General features: G+C 36.3%; 1 long non-coding RNA gene across 3 annotated transcripts in view; it reads right to left on the reverse strand.

Moving 5' to 3' along the window:
* Positions 1–558: 558 nt before the first annotated feature.
* Positions 559–17,130, reverse strand: part of LOC144289145 (uncharacterized) — a 36,766-nt gene continuing 20,194 nt past the window's right edge. For all 3 annotated transcript variants that reach the window (XR_013357178.1, XR_013357179.1, XR_013357180.1), the window contains 2 exons: positions 10,624–10,780; positions 559–805 (listed from right to left, as the gene is read on the reverse strand). This is a non-coding gene — a long non-coding RNA (uncharacterized LOC144289145). The remainder of the gene's footprint in view (positions 806–10,623; positions 10,781–17,130) is intronic.

Consider the following 17,130-nt stretch of genomic DNA (forward strand, 5'->3'; position numbering starts at 1 on the left):
AACCTTACAATATATATTAATTTTGTTTAGACTATTATTTGCTCTATAAAAGCGTCTTTATTACCAAAATATTCAACATGAAGCTATGTTTCAAGTTATAATTACATCTTCCAATCTGTAGAGATGTTACAAATCATGTTATACTCACATAGCTGCCTCTTTGCAACCACGAGGATGAGAAGAGGCACAAAAAGGAAGAGTTATAGGAAGAACATGCTGGACAATCGACAGGTGTCCCTTATAGAAGACTTAAGAGAACATCCAGGCAGATATAAAGACACTTAAATATGAAGGTCAGTACTCATATGCATATATTTGTTATATTTTTTCCTTTAACACACTCATTTATATTGGAAAACATAATGGTGACTGTTTGGTCATGTGTTTTTCAAAGGGCTTGGGCGAGTCCCTATAAGCATTCTCTGAAACACTGGAATTCTCTCATGGAGAAATCTACCAGTGAAGGGAAGGGGAAATTTCAAATATGCTTAAGCATTTAACTTAGGTTAATATACTTGCCAAGGAAAAAACAAGTTTCTGTTCTCCATGTTTGCAGACTGTGAGAAAGTGGTGGCTACAGCCTTTATTTCAGAGCCAGAGAATACACACTGCTGTTCCAGAAAGATGAAAGGCAGCAAGGATGGGCTCTAGCCTTTAGAGGGTTAAGCCGGCTGTTGAATCCTGAATCTTTCCTTCTTCCCAGACTTCCAGCTGACTGCATGTATATTTATTTCATGGTTAAATAAAACATTACAATTTATATTTCCAAGGTTTTTCAGCAAGTTGTTGCTTTATTTTTTTTCTGCTACAAAGAAAGAAGAAACTTTATTTTAAAAGCTCATCATAGGATTAAATATGGTAGTGAAAAATCAGAGCTATAGGTCCAACAATAGGAAAATGGATTTTGAATGATGATGGCCACACAATGCATTATGTAGCCATTTAAATGATTTCTATAAAGATCTTAAAATCCCATCAGAAAATAATTGTTTTTAAAAGATACTGTGAGGAGACAAATTATTTTGTGATTGCCAACAGTATTAAATATACATAGAAAAAATAGTAATGATGGCATACATGTTAGCTTTTACGGAAAGGGCAGGCATTCAGCATTTTATTTTATTTTATTTTATTTATTTTATTTTATTTTATTTTTAATAAATTTATTTTTATTGGTGTTCAATTTGCCAACATACAGAATAATACCCAGTGCTCATCCCATCAAGTGCCCCCCCTCAGTGCCCGTCACCCATTCACCCCCACCCCCCGCCCTCCACCCCTTCCACCACCCCTAGTTCATTTCCCAGAGTTAGAAGTCTTCATGCTGTGTCTCCCTTTCTGATATTTCCCACATATTTCTTCTCCCTTCCCTTCTATTCCCTTTCACTATTATTTATATTCCCCAAATGAATGAGAACATACACTGTTTGTCCTTCTCCAATTGACTTACTTCACTTAGCATAATACCCTCCAGTTCCATCCACGTTGAAGCAAATGGTGGGTATTTGTCATTTCTAATGGCTGAGGAATATTCCATTGTATACATAAACCATATCTTCTTTATCCATTCATCTTTCGATGGACACTGAGGCAAATGACATATCAGATAAAGGGCTAGTTTCCATGATCTATAAAGAACTTATTAAACTCAACACCAAAGAAACAAACAATCCAATCATGAAATGGGCAAAAGATATGAACAGAAATCTCACAGAGGATGACATAGACATGGCCAACATGCACATGAGAAAATGCTCTGCATCACTTGCCATCAGGGAAATACAAATCAAAACTACAATGAGATATCACCTCACACCAGTGAGAATGGGGAAAATTAACAAGGAAGGAAACCACAAATGTTGGAGAGGATGTGGAGAAAAGGGAACCCTCTTACACTGTTGGGAATGTGAACTGGTGCAGCCACGCTGGAAAACCTTGTGGAGGTTCCTCAAAGAGTTAAAAATAGACCTGCCCTATGACCCAGCAATAGCACTGTTGGGGATTTACCCCAAAGATACAGATGCAATGAAACGCCGGGACACCTGCACCCCGATGTTTCTAGCAGCGATGTCCACAATAACCAAACTGTGGAAGTTGTTGCTTTAATAAAAATAATAAAACCAGGACACCTGAGTGGCCCAGTGGTTGAGCGTCTGCCTTTGGCCCAGGGGGTGATCCTGGAGTCCCAGGATCCAGTCCCGCATTGGGCTTCCTGCAGGGAGCCTGCTTCTCCCTCTACCTGTGTCTCTTCTCTCTGTGTGTCTCTCATGAATAAATAAATAAAATATTAAAAAAATAAAAGCAAATAATTAGAACTTAAAGTGTTGCTCTAATTTTATGTCTATTTTTTGTTTATTAAAATCAATAGAAAATATTGATATATACAGGGAACAGGAATTTTGACCAAAGTTTTGAGAAACATTCCTATACACCAAAATAACTAGTTTTGTTAAAAGGCAACTGTAAAACTAAGCATCATCCCAAGCTATCCATGACTTTAAAATCCAGTTAAGATGGAAGAGGCCTTGAATCTCTTAGTGTATCTGGACAGCACTGTAAACTCAAAGGTAGAAGCATCTTGAGAGCAGTTTAGTATTCTCATATGTCCAGAGTTTCTAGTGTGTAGTATCTCAAAATATACAGAGTATTTCAGAAGGTTGCTTGGGCCAGGAAACCTCAGAGTTCTGTTTTTGCACCTGATCCTACAGGCAGGCCAGTCTCTGGGAGAAGTCATCCTGCTCAGCCTATGAAAGGCTCCTCCCCATGGAGCAAGTCTACTTCTGCATCAGCTCTATGTTGAGATCTGATGACTTTGTCTTCTAGTCTCGATTCCTGAATCAAACAATGGCCCACTTTAGGGTTTTCATAAGACTTTCTCTATCCTTAGCTTTATATTTTATATTGGTGGAGACAGAACTTTAGGTGAAACCTATCTTCTCCTGGCCTAGCTTGTTACAGCACTCTGTCAGGACTGTTATACATGAACTGAGGGATTTGGCTTTCTTTTTTTGAATAAAGCTCTTGAAGATAATATATCATTATAAAGATATAAATTGGGAGGACAAGATAGGGAAAAATGAAGGACCTCATCTTACTTTATGTTAAAATAACAAATTCTTTAAATTATTATTTTTCCTTTATTTTTTTAAGTTTTTGTTTTAGATTGTTAAATTCCAGTTAACATACAGTGTAATATTAGTTTCAGGTGTAGAATATACTGATTCAACACTGCCATACAATACCCAGTGCTCATCATTCAAGTGTACTCCTAAATTCCAGTCATGTGTTTTACCAATCCTCCCACCCACTTCTTCTCTGGTAACCATCAGTTTGAACTCCATAGTTAAAAGCCTGTTTCTTGGGTTGCCTCCTTATCTCTTCTGTTTCCCCTATGTTTATTTTTGTGTATGGTATAAGAAGGTGATCTAGTTTCATTCTTTTGCATGTCACTGTCTAGTTTTCACAACACTGTGTATTGAAGAGACTGTATTTTCCCCATTGGGATAGTCTTTTCTGCTTTGCCACAGATTAATTGACCATATAGTTGTAGGTTCATTTCTGGATTTTCTACCCTGTTCTGATCTATGTGTCAATTTTTGTGCCAATACCATGCTGTTTGGATCACTATAGCTTCATAATATAACTTGAAGTCCAGAATCCGGATGATTCCAACTTTAGTTTTCTTTTTCAAGATTACTTTGTCTATTTGTGGTAGAATAGACAAAGTTGTTTATTCTAGCTCTGTAAAAAAATGCTGTTGGTATATTTATAGGGATTGCATTAAATGTATATTGCATTGGGTAGTTAACAATATTTATTCCTCTAATCCATGAGCATGGGATTTTTTTTCATTTCTTTGTGCCATCTTCAATATCTTTCACTCTTGAGGATGATATTAGATATTTGTTTTTCATACATGGTCTTTATTTTGTTGAGGTATGTTCCTTCAAAACCTACTTTGTTGAGGATTTATATCATGAAAGGATGTTGTATTTAGTCAAATGCTTTTTCTATATCTATTGAAAGAATAATATGGTTCTTATCTTTTCTTTTTTTTTCTTTCTTTTCTTTTATTAATGTGGTGTATCATATTGATTGATTTGGTAATATTGAACCATCCTTTCAGCCCAGGAATAAATTCCACTTAATTATAGTGGATACTTCTTTTAATGTATTATTGGATTCAATTTACTAGTATTTTATTGAGAATTTTTTTAATTCATGTTCATCAGAGATATTGGCCTGTAGTTTTCATTTTTTTTTTACTGGAGTCTTTATCTGGTTTTGGGATCAGGGTCATGCTGTCCTCATAGAATGAGTCTGGAAGTTTTCTTGCCATTTTTTTCTTTTTTTTTTTTTTTTGGAATGGTTTGAGAAGAATAGATATTAACTCTTCTTTAAATGTTTGGTACAATTGCCCTGGGAAGTTGTCTGGCCCTGGATTTTTGTTCATTGGGAGATTTTTGATTATTGATTCAATTTCTTTGCTGGTTATTGGTCTGTTCAAGTTTTATATTTCTTTCTGTTTCAGTTTTGGTAGTTTGTATCTTTCTAGGAATTTGCCCATTTCTTCCAGGTGGTCCAGTTTGTTTGCACATAGTTTTTCATAATGCTCTCTATAATCTATTGTATTTCTGTGGGTTTGGTTGTTATTTATCCTCTTGCACTTGTGATTTTATTTGGATATATCTCTTTTCTTCTTGATAAGTCTGGCTAAGAGATTTTCCATTTTATAAACTTTTCCTCCTTCACAGATCCCTGTTTTTTGCCATCTCCCTGGGGTTGTCTGCTTGCCTTCTCTCCAAGAGCAGCACAGCATCTTCAGGGCTCTATCCCAGACAACCCTGCTGCCCTTAAAACTCCATTTTTTAAGCTCTTCCAGTTGTAAGGACTCAGGAAAATCAGCCCCTCTTGTCTTCCCAGCCAATTACTTTGATGAAATATTCTCCTTGTGAGTTTCCCTGTGGACTCTGGACTCCATTCTCTCTCCCTTCTCTGTGACTGTAGTTCCCTCCACCTGCAGCAGCCATAGTCCACTTTTCTCCTAAATCACATCTCAACACTTCCTACCTTCTTTGATGTGACCTTTTCTCTCTCCTTGGTTGTGAAATTTGTTCTGTCAGTTTTCAGGTTGATTTCTGGGGAACTTATAACGTTTTGATAATTATCTAGTTGTATTTGTGGGCTCTACCTACGGTCCTGCTACTCAGCTGCCACCTTCTCTTCCTTCTATACCTCTATTATATGTCAATACCATGCTGTTTTGATTACTGTGGCTTTGTAACATTTTCAAATCAAGAGATATTATGTTTAGCTTTGTGTTTCCAAATGATTGCTTTGACTATTCAGGGACTTTTGTAGTTCCATTCACATTTTAGGATTGATTTTTCCATATCTGCAGAAATTCTCATGGGAAATTTAATAGGGATTGCTCTAATTGCAAAAATGGCTTTGGGTAGTACGAATATTTTAACAATGATAGCTTTTCTAATTCATGAAAATGTTGTCTTTGTACTCATTTGTGTCTTCAATTTATTTCATCAATGTCTTTGTTTCATGGTTATTTTATTCTTGGTTAAATTTATTCTAAGTATAATAACCTGCATGTACATCTATGGATACATGAGTGAAGAAAAGTTGGTATATACAAAAGAATAGTATTTAGTCATAAAAAAATAACATCCTGTTCTTTGGTATATGGAATAAAATCAAGAATATTATGCTGTTAAAAAGAAACCACAGGCCCAAACTTAGGCCAAGTTACCAAACTCTTGCACCCACAGGAAGTTGACCTCACCTGAAATAATATTTGTTTTATTTTTATGACTTCCTTGTCCTTCCTTTAAAAACCATTTTTGTTCACTTAGCCCTTTGGAACTCCACTTTGCTTGCTAGATAGGATGATGACTGATTCCTGAATCTTTAAATCATATAGGGTCTTCAGATTTATTTAGTTTTTTATGTTTGCTCAATTTTATTTTTTAAAAGATTTTGTCATAGCAAAAGAATCTGGAGGGAACTTTCAATGCCATTCAGGTACACCAAGAAACCACAGATGTGGTTCCCTGTAAACTCTTTGAACTTAAAATCTTTCTCAATATTTATAAGGGCTGTAAGCTATTTTCAGTGCTAAGCTCCACTTTTTTTTGCATTTGAGCTCCTGATCTAATTTGCTTTTCTTTACAGGGCAGAGAAGCTGAAGCTGTTGGATGGTTATGCCTAGACCTAATTGAGCTGGCACACTTACCCAGAACTAAATTGAGCTGGCAGATTTGCTCTGAGCCCAGCTGAGCTTGCAGAAGTGTTGGTTGCAGGCCAAGCCCCTAGCCTTTCAGATATTTATTTATTTATTTATTTATTTATTTATTTATTTATTTATTTACATACAGAGAGAGGCAAAGACTTAGGCAGAGGGAGAAGCAGGGTCCCTGTGCAAAGTCTGATGTGGGACTCGATCCCAGGATCCTGGGATCATGACGTGAGCTGAAGGGAGACACACAACCACTGAGCCACCCAGGTTCCCCAGATGACAATTCTTCTGGTGAAAAACACCACACTTTAGTTATATCTTGGCTTGAATGCTGAGAACTATTAGTGGTAACTGTAGTTCTCCATTGTGTTTGGGATTAGTCCACAGTCCCCATTCCTTGTGGTTTGCTGGTCCAACTGCTTGCCTAACTCAAGGTTCAATAGGAATTATCGATGGTGTATAGAAGGCCTTCTTGTGGCCAGGACACATTAACATTTGTTGGTTACTGATGATACATTACGATGCACATATTTGTTAGTCTTGATTTGTGTAGGTGAAGATTATTGCTAATGGGGAAGTCACAGGTCAGAAAGCTACAAAAATTGGTTAGGCATAGGCCAAGTATTTAATGGCTGTTAGTGTGCTCACTACCTCAGGAATACTACTGTGATGAATAAGTTGGCCATGAAATGGGTTAGACTGACCCTAAGTTACTTGCCAATGTCAGAAATCTTTTGTGAAATAATGTACTATAAAACATTTTCAGGCTACCTGCATGGCGCCTGCTTCTCCCTCTGCCTGTGTCTCTGCCTCTCTCTGTGTGTGTCTCTCATGAATAAATAAATAAAATCATTAAAAAAAAATTTCAAACTCCAATCCAGGGGTACATTCCTTTAGGTATTAGTTTAGCCTCAAGAAAACAAAAAATTTGGCTAAAGTAATTCTTTAAATTCTCAAGAACTGAGCATGCCAACTTCTGGCACACCTGATTATTTTATGTCTAAGAACTAGTCCCAGAAGTTGCAGATTATCTAGTAAAATTGCAAAAATCTTACTAAAAGCAAGTTATAATTATAATGGTGATTATAGGGAATGTTCTGAATAGCTAAGATCATTTAAGAGGTGCATTTGAAAGCAATAGTTCCTAAATTAAACAGAATGAGATGCCTGTTTCAATTGGCAAACAGATTACTCCAAAAGATTTCAAAATTCCAAAGCAATTTTGTCAAATTCATTGGAAAACGTTAATGAAAAATTAAAGATGCAAGAGGTACCTAAAACAAGTGATTATAAGACTGATGCTGTAACTAAACCAACATGGATTTCCTTAGTTTTTAAAGATCCAGGTCTCCAGGATCAGGCCCCGGGCTGCAGGCGGCACTAAACCGCTGCGCCACCGGGGCTGCCCATGGATTTCCTTCTTGATGAGTTAGAATCTACATCAGGTTGAGTTGTTGTACAAAGAAAATTTTATTTGCAGCAAATAAGGAGATTACAGAAAATAATTTCCAAAGCCATAACTCTCTGAGCAAGGGTGATTGGGTTCCTTTTATTTAGTGTTAAGATGAATAATTAGATAGGGAAGCCCTGTATTATACAGAAGTAGCCCTAAGGTCACCCACACTTCCTAAATAAACAGGACTATACACACATTGTACATTATGTATATTGGTGTTCTTTCTTGGGTGGACATTTTAGTATTATAATGAGGTAAAGGTAGTTGTAGGTCATTATAGAAGGCATTCACAGTCCATATGCACAGGCAGGAGTTAGGAGTTCAACTCAAACTGGTCTAGGTTGGTCTGGGCTGGCGGGGGAACTTGTCAAGACAATGGTTATCATGCCAGGGGTAGCTCCACTTTCCATTTCTTGTGTTAAGAGATATCCTAGAAAGAACAGAGCTTAAGAAAAAAATGTGGGGTAAATATTGGTGAGTACAAACAAGTGAGCAGTAAAGGTCAAGTCTAGCTGGAGACAGTTTAACTCCTACTGCTCCCCTCTATCCTCCTCTGAGTACTCAGTCTAGATTGAATTGTTTTTCCATGGATCTCTGGGTGGCTCAGCGGTTTGGCACCTACCTTCAGCCCGGGGCATAATCTTGGAGTCCTAGGATCCAGTCCCACATCAGACTCCCTGCATGGAGCCTGCTTCTCCCTCTGCCTATGTCTCTGCCTCTCTCTTTCTCTCATGAATAAATTTAAAAAATCTTAAATAAAAAGAATTGTTTTTCCATGCTGAAAGGACAACATAACTATAAACAGGAGCCCACCATGTTATGGGCCTTATAGACACATTTCTGTATCTATCTTCAGAAGAAGGTCCTTTGATGGGCCCCTCTGAGATCTGATAAAGCAAGGATATTCTGATAAAGTCCTACATTATTCTTTTAAACAGCTCAGGGTAAACACTGTGGATAGTAGAACCTGACAAAGGTATCTCAGAAAAACTGGTGGAAGCCAGGAAAAGGTGAACATTCCTTTTCAACTTTTACATATTTTAAAATCCTTTTAAATCTCCATCTATATTTCTAGACAGGAAAATAAAAATTTATGTTCTCTTTTAAAGTCCAGACCTATTGCTATTTGAAACTTTCTCTCTCAGCAATAACTATTGTCTCCTACATTATCTTATTTTGTGTAACTGGGCTTAGCTTTCTTCCTGTCTGAGGCATGAAGATTGGTTTTTGTTTGGAGATTTTATATATATATATATATACAGATTATATATATATATGGCTATAATGGCTATTATTGAAAGTGGCTCTGGACCTCGCGCCCTTTCAGGGGACATCTCTTACACCCAAAGGATTTTTTAAATACTTCCAAAATATTTAGAATTAAAACTACATAGTCAGAAGGAAATAAGCAAATAGAAGATAATGTAGTTGGGTAAATAAATTTTGAAACCATTTAAGTTAAAACACAATTTGAAGAACTGAAAGGAAATGTCCTTATCTTACAAATCTTTACAAAAATAGGAATGCAGCTCTCAAGACAATTCAAAATGTACCTGTTTCTTTACCAATCCACAAACCTTCCCTGTCTGTCTCAAATGGCTTGTAAATTATTGACCTTAGGAAAACAAGATTTTTCTTGGAGAAATTTGTATTCTTTCTCTGTCCCTTAAAGTTACATATATTATCATGTTGTTGATACGTACACACAGACCACAATCACCTAATACTGATGGTGGGGAAAAAAAGCAAAAATATTTTAAAATATTTTAAAATTATATATATATATATTAATTATATATATATTTATATTTATCTCCAGATGGTATTGCTGAAATTAATTTGTATAAGAGCTCTACGTAATTGGTTTAAAGGCAAGTGCTTATAAGAATTGTCCATTCTACACCCTGTCTTAAGCCTGAATTGATATGTGGTGGGGGCAACGGGACATTTAAGATATTTTTGTGATTCTTTTTTTAACACCTCTCTTTTTGTATATATAATGATGAAACATGTTGTAACGGTTGAACAGGGAAGGAGAAAGAAAATTTATTATCTGAGTGGACCCTTCATTGTGGAAAAGTAGATCAAGAGTTTATCTGTATTATTGAACCTGCTTTAGGCTCCCCCGCCCTTTTTTTTTTTTTCCACATTGTGCGTTTTGTCCTGTATTGTAAGTTAAACACAATGCTAGTACCTGTTTACACTGTGAAGTGGATATTGTTACAGAGAGCACACTGGAGGCTTTCTCACTGTTAGGCAAATAATGCTCATGTGAATATATGATCTGAGAAGAAGAAAGCCCTGTAGTTTTAACTGTTGATGCTATCTGTCTTGTTGGAGAATAAATTTTAGAATTTTTCTTCCCCCTCCAATAAAAAAAAATGAATTGGCCTACTGAACTGGCCTCTTTCTATCCAGAAAGATAGGAACTAAATCTTTTTTTCAGGTTTATATTATCTAGGAAAATATTTAAGAGTTAGGCAAAATGAAGTAAAAGTAAGGGTACTTGTTTGATCCAGTCCCCTTAATTTAACAGAATAGCTATTCAAACCAAACTAAACATCTTTCAATTCAACCGGAGATGTAAGGAAAGAATGGTTGGAACTCCACAAATAGAAAAATGACTATTTCATAAGGTAGGAGTGAGAAGAAAAATGCAAGGAATATATCAGAAGAAAAATGGCAGGTGGAGGAAGACTTTGTAATGTGGCTATGGGAAAGTGATACAGTTCTAGAGCTCAAAATTAGGACCTGGAGAAACTTCCCTGCCTGAAAGGTCCTCAGTGGTAAAGCAGGGCAGAATCATGAGTAGGATAGTGGGGTCTCAATATTCCCAGAGGTACAGAAAGAACAAGGGTGTCTAACCTGGCAGAGTTCCCAAGCAGGTTTAGGTCAGCAAGCCCAGGAAAAGTCTCACCTTGTTTTGCTGTAAACCTCAAACCAAGGCCTGATCAGTTGACCATTCTCTGTGTAGGTCCCTGCAAAGGGCTGGAACTCAGCAACCCTCCATCTTCCTTTGGTACAGGTGAAGTGGGTGTACACTTGACCAGATGAATGATCTCCATGCCAGGGCCCTGCAAGGAACATAAATGGGACAATCCTCTGTTTCTGTTGGGAAGGGTGAGATGGGTGTGCCCATGAGTGGGTGAAAGCTACCCCTGCTGGAACCCTACAAGTTGCACAAATCAGTGTCCCTCTTCCTGCCCTGAGGCAGCATGTGAGTGTGCAGGTTCCACAGGAGTCTGCAGAACTTAGCAAACACCACAACTTCTCAGCCCCAGGGCTGGAGATCTGGGTGTGGACATTTTTGTTTTCACCCTCTAAAGAGGGGCAGAAAGCCTCTAGAGAACAAAAACCTCACAGAGCAAACAGATTACACTGAGCCTGGCCCCCTGGCAAGGGGCAGTGCAACTCCACCCAGGCACAGACACCTGAGAATCAGAGCAGCAGGCCTCTCCCCAAGACCAGCTGGAAGAACAGGGGGACAGCAAGCTGATTGACCAAACCGCTCTGGAAAGCTCCAGGGTTGGGGAAAATAGAATATAGAACTTGAGGTTTAATTTTCTTATGATTCATCTTTCAGTTCAAAATTTTCCACTTTTTTCTTTTTTTCTCATTTCAAATAGTTTCTTACTTTATTAACTCTATGGTTTAATGTCTTTTTTCTTTAAAGTTCATATTTTGCAATTACATACTATAGATATAGTCTTCAGTTTTGGCTTCTTTTAAATGAATCAATTTTGGAATTTAGAGTCTTTTAAAAAACAGACCAAAATACAATCAGGACCACGTGGATCACCTATTTTACGCTGTGTGAGATTATATTCTCTCTCCTTTCTTCATCCTCCCATTTTTTTCTCTCTCTCTTGCTTTTCTTTATCTTCATCTTTTACCTTTTATTTTCTGGTTCTTCATTTCTTTGGAATTTTCCTGTGTGTACTTTTTTTTGGGTCATGGTTTATATTTTTGACTCTGCTCACTCTAACAGCCATTTTACATGGGAAAAAATGACTAGTAGGAGGAATTCACAACAAAAGAAGGAATGAGAGGTAATACTTTCTGCCACAGATATAATGGATATGGATTTAAGTAAGATGTCAGAGATGTAGATGTAGTTCAGGATAGCAATTATAAAGTTACTAATTGGATTTTTAAAAAAACATAGAGCATCACTAGAGAATCCCAGTGCAGAAATGAGGTCAAATCAGGCTGAGATTAAAAGCACTCCAACAGAAGTGAAATCTAAATTGGATGCTCTAACTCCTAGGGTAAATGAGGCGGAAGAGAGAGTAAGTAACATAGAAGGCAAGTTGATGGAAAGAAAGTGGAGGAAAAGAGAGAAAAACAACTAAGAGCCCATAAGGAGAGGCTCTGAGAGATAAGCAATAGTTTGAAAAAAAAATCCATATTAGGGATCCCTGGGTGGCGCAGCGGTTTGGCGCCTGCCTTTGGCCCAGGGCGCGATCCTGGAGACCCGGGATCGAATCCCACGTCGGGCTCTCGGTGCATGGAGCCTGCTTCTCCCTCTGCCTGTGTCTCTGCCTCTCTCTCTCTCTCTCTGTGACTATCATAAATAAATAAAAATTAAAAAAAAATCCATATTATTGAAATTCCTGAGGGTGCATGGGGGGTGCAGAAGGTATATTTGAGCAAATCATAGCTGAGAACTTCCATAATTTGAGGAAGGAAACAGGTATGCATACCCAAGAGGTAGAGAGGACCCCTCTCAAAATAAATAAAAATAGATCAACATCCTGATGTATAATAGCAAAATTTACAAATTTCAGAGATAAAGAGAAAATCCTGAAGGTAACTTGAGACAAGAGATTCCTAACATACAGAGGGTGAAATACCATATTAACAGCAGACTTATTCACAGATACCAGGCAGGACATAAAGGATTGGCATGATATATTTAGGGCATTCAATGAGAAAAATATGAAGCCACAAATACTTTATCCAACAAGGCTGTCATTAAGAATAGAAGGAGAGATAAAGAGCTTCTAGGAGAGACAGAAACTGAAACAGTATGTGAGCACAAATCCAGTCCTGCAAGAAATATTAAGGAGGGGAGCCCTGTAAGTGAAGAGGGAGCCCAAAGGAATAGAGAGAATCTGCAGTAACAGGGACCATATGGGTAATACAAGGTCACGAAATTCATATCTTTCAATAGTTATTCTGAATATAAATGGGCTAAATGCTCCAAAGACACAGGGTATCAAACCAGATATAAAAGCAAAACCCATCCATATGCTGTGTATAAAAGACTCATTTTTGACAGAAAGATACTTTCAGACTGAAAATGAGAGCATGTAGAATAATTTACCATGTAAATGGACCGCCGAAGAAAGCTAGGGTAGCAATCCTCATATCAGACAAATTAGATTCTAAACCAAAGACTCTAATAAGAGATGAAGAGGGGCACTATATCATGCAGAAAGGATCAGTCCAACAGAAATACCTAGCCATTATACATATTATGCTTCCAATCTGGAAGCAGCTAATTATATCAACCAATTAATAACCAAAGTAAAGAAATACATTGATACTAATAAAATAATAGTAGGATACTTCAATACCCCATTCACAGCAATGGACAGATCATCCAAACAGATCAACAAAGAAAAAGGGCTTTGAATGACACACTGGACTAGAGGGACTTCACAGATATATATAGACCATTCCATCCTAATGCAACAGAATACACATTCTTCTCAAGTGAACATTGAATTTTCTTCAGAATAGACCACATACTGGGTCTCAAATCAGATTTCAACTGATACCAAAAAATTGGGATTATTCCCTGCATATTTTCAGACCACAATTGCTTTGAAACTTGAATTCAATAATAAGAGAAAATTTGGAAATAACTCAAACACTTGGAGGTTAAAGGGCATCCTACTAAAAGATGAATGGTTCAATCAGCAAATTAGAGAAGAATTTAAAAGATTCATGCAAACTAATGAAAATGAAAGTACAACTGTTCAAAACCTTTGGGATACAGCAAAGGTGGTCCTATGAGGGAAGTACATTTCATACAAGCCTCTCTCAAAATATCAGAGAAATCTCAGATATACAAGCTAACCTTACACCTAAAGGAAATGGAGAAAGAAAAGCAAATGAAGCCTAAGCCAAGCAGGAGAAGATACATAATAAGGATTGGAGCAGAACTCAATGATATAGACACCAGAAGGACAGTGGAACAGATCAATGAACCTAGGAGCTTGTTCTTTGAAAGAATAACATAGATAAGTCCTTAGCCAGCCTTATTAAGAAGAAAAAAAAAGAAAAGAAGAAAAGAAAAGAAAAGAAAAGAAAAGAAGAAAAGAGAACCAAGCTAATAAAATCATGAATGAATGAAGACAAATCATAACCAACACCAAGGAAATACGAACAATTTTAAGAATGTATTATGAGCAACTATGTGCCAACAAATTAGGCAATCTGGAAGAAATGGATGTATTCTGGAGAATGTTCCATGTGCACTCGAGAAGAATGTGTATTGCTTTAAGATGGATTGTTTTGTATATATAAGTCAAGTCCATCTGGTCCAGTGTGTCATTCAAAGGCCTCTTTCCTTGTTGATTTTCTGCTTAAATGATCTTTTTATTGTTGTGAGTTGGGTGTTATAGTCCCCTACTATTATTATATTATTATCAATGTGTTTTATTTGGTTATTATTTGGTTTGTATAATTGGCTGTTCTCATATTGGAAGCATAAATATTTATAATGTTAGATCTTGTTGGATAGATCCTTTAAGTATGATATAGTGTCCATCTTCATTCCTTACTACAGTCTTTGATTTAAAATTTAATTTGTCTGATATGAGAATTGTTACCTCAGCTTTCTTATAATGTCCAATAGCATGATAAATGGTCCTTCACCTCCTCATTTTCATTTTGGAGGTGTCTTAAATGAGTCTCTTGTAGACAGCATATGGATAGGTCTTTCTTTTTTATCCAATCTGATATCCCTGTCTTTTGACTGGAGCATTTAGCCTTTTACACTCAGAGTCACTACTAAAAGATATGAATTTAGTGCCATTGCATTGCTGGTAGCATCACTTTTCTTTATAGTGTGTCTGTTTCTTCCTGGCTTGTTATTTTTGGACTCTTTGCTTAGAACATCCTCTTTAATATTTCTTGGAGGGCTAGCTTGGTGATCACATATTCTTTCAGTTTCTGTCTGTTCTGGAAGCTCTTTAGCTCTCCTTCTATTCTGAATGACCATCTTGAAGATAAAGTATTCTTGGCTGCATGTTCTTCATTTACCACCCTGATTATATCATACCAATCCATTCTGGCCTTCAGGTCTCTGTGGATAGTTGTGATGACAAACTAATGTTTCTACCCTTGTACATTAAGGACCTCTTACCTCAAACCACTTTCAGGATTTTCTCTTTATCTTTGACATTTCTTAGCTTCACTATTATATTTCAGTGCATTGATTATTTTTCTTGATTTTGAGGGGAGTTCTCTGTGCTTCCTGGACTTGAATGCCTGTTTCCTTCCCAGATTAGGGAAGTTCTCAACTACGATTTGCTCAAATATACCTTCTATCCCTCTATCTCTTTCTTCTTCCTCTAGGATTCCAATAATTCTAATATTGTTTTGCTTTATGGCATCTCTGATCTCTTGACCCCTCATGGTCCATTGGTTGTTTTCCTCTCTTTTCATCAGCTTCTTTCCTATCCATAATTTTGTCTTCTATGTCACTGACTCTCTCTTCTGCCTCATTTACTCAATCTGTTAGAATATCCATTTTAGATTGCACCTCATTTAAAGTATTTTTAATTTTGACTTGATTAGATTTTATTTGTTTTTTTAAAAGATTTTATTTATTCATGACAGACGCAGAGAGAGAGAGAGACAGGCAGAGGGAGAAGCAGGCTCCATGCAGGGAACCCGATGTAGGACTCGATCCTGGGTCTCCAGGATCACAACCTGAGCTAAAGGCAGGCATCAAACTGCTGAGCCACCCAGAGATCCCAAGATTTTATTTATGTACTAAGGTATTCCCTAGTGTCTTTTTTTTCCTTTTTTTAAAATCAGGGTTTGTAATCATTATTCTGAATTCAATTTCTGTCATTTTACTTATATCTATATTGATTAGATACATAATATACCATATTACCTCTTGTTCTTTCTTTTGCTCTGAATGTCTTATTCTAGTCTTTTTCTCCAAAGAATAGATGAATGAGAGAACAAAATAAAAAAAATATCATCCATGACCTCAGCAAAATACACACTAGACAAATCCAAAGGGATCAGAAACCAAAAAAGAAAAATTTTAAAAAGGGAAAAAAGATATAATTTATTCTTACACATGGATAAAACAGGGGAGTCATTTGGTGCTAGATGTATTTTGGTTTGTTTGATAGAAGACATTAAATCCCAAAATTGTAAAGAAAGGAAATGAAATATAGATAGATAGATAGATAGATAGATAGATAGATATAAATATATAGATATATATAGATAGATATAGATATATATCTATATATAGATAGATACAGATATATCTCAATGAAAAGAAGCCAAAAATGAAGAATGCCTATAAATATAAACGTAAGAATGAAAATTTAAAAAGATTTAAAAACAAAGAATTGATAAAATGAGAAACTAGTTGAAAAGCAAAAAAGAAAAAGAAAAATTTTAAATGACAAACTAAAACCTCATAAAAAACCCCTCAAATTCTATACACTATTTTCCCATAGTGCATAAGCTTTTTAGTGATCCATAAACTTGGTTCAACAGATGTTGCTGTTTGTCTGTGGGAGGAGCTGGTTCCACTGATTGTAAGCTGTCTTTACCTAGGCATACTGTCAGGGGGCCAAGCTCAGTGTAAACTGCTTCAGGTTACTCTATGTAGCTTTTGTTCTCTGAAGGCTTTTTGCATCACTTTAGAGTATGAAAAAAAAAAACTAAGACTAAAAATCCTAAAAAAAGCATGTGTGACAGAAAGACTATCTTATCTATTTACTTGGACTTAATTTAATTTGTGGAAATGAAGCATGAATAAGAGTGGTACAAAGAACATCCTATACCCTTTACCTAGACTCTTTGTTGTTAACACTGTACCTACTCTGCTTTATCACTTTTCTGTCAATCTGAATTTCTCTCTCTCTCCCTTCTGCCTTCCCTCCCTTTATCTCTCCGTCTCTATCTCCTTTTCTCTCTTTTATTTGAGAAAATTTCTTACCTCCAAATGATCTTTATCCTGTAAATAATTCATTATATATTTAATGTAAGTATTCTTCTATATAATAAGAGTACAGTTATAAACTTTAATTTTACCTCAAAATATTAGCATAGTACAATACATTTTGAATGGAGATTTAGAATCAAAGATAATTGTAGTACATTAGAGAAATTCGTTAAGTAGTTGTGAATATGATATAAGATACCATGGTATGAGGTCCCA

Source organism: Canis aureus, chromosome 18, assembly GCF_053574225.1.
Source record: "Canis aureus isolate CA01 chromosome 18, VMU_Caureus_v.1.0, whole genome shotgun sequence".
Classification (NCBI taxonomy): domain Eukaryota; kingdom Metazoa; phylum Chordata; class Mammalia; order Carnivora; family Canidae; genus Canis; species Canis aureus.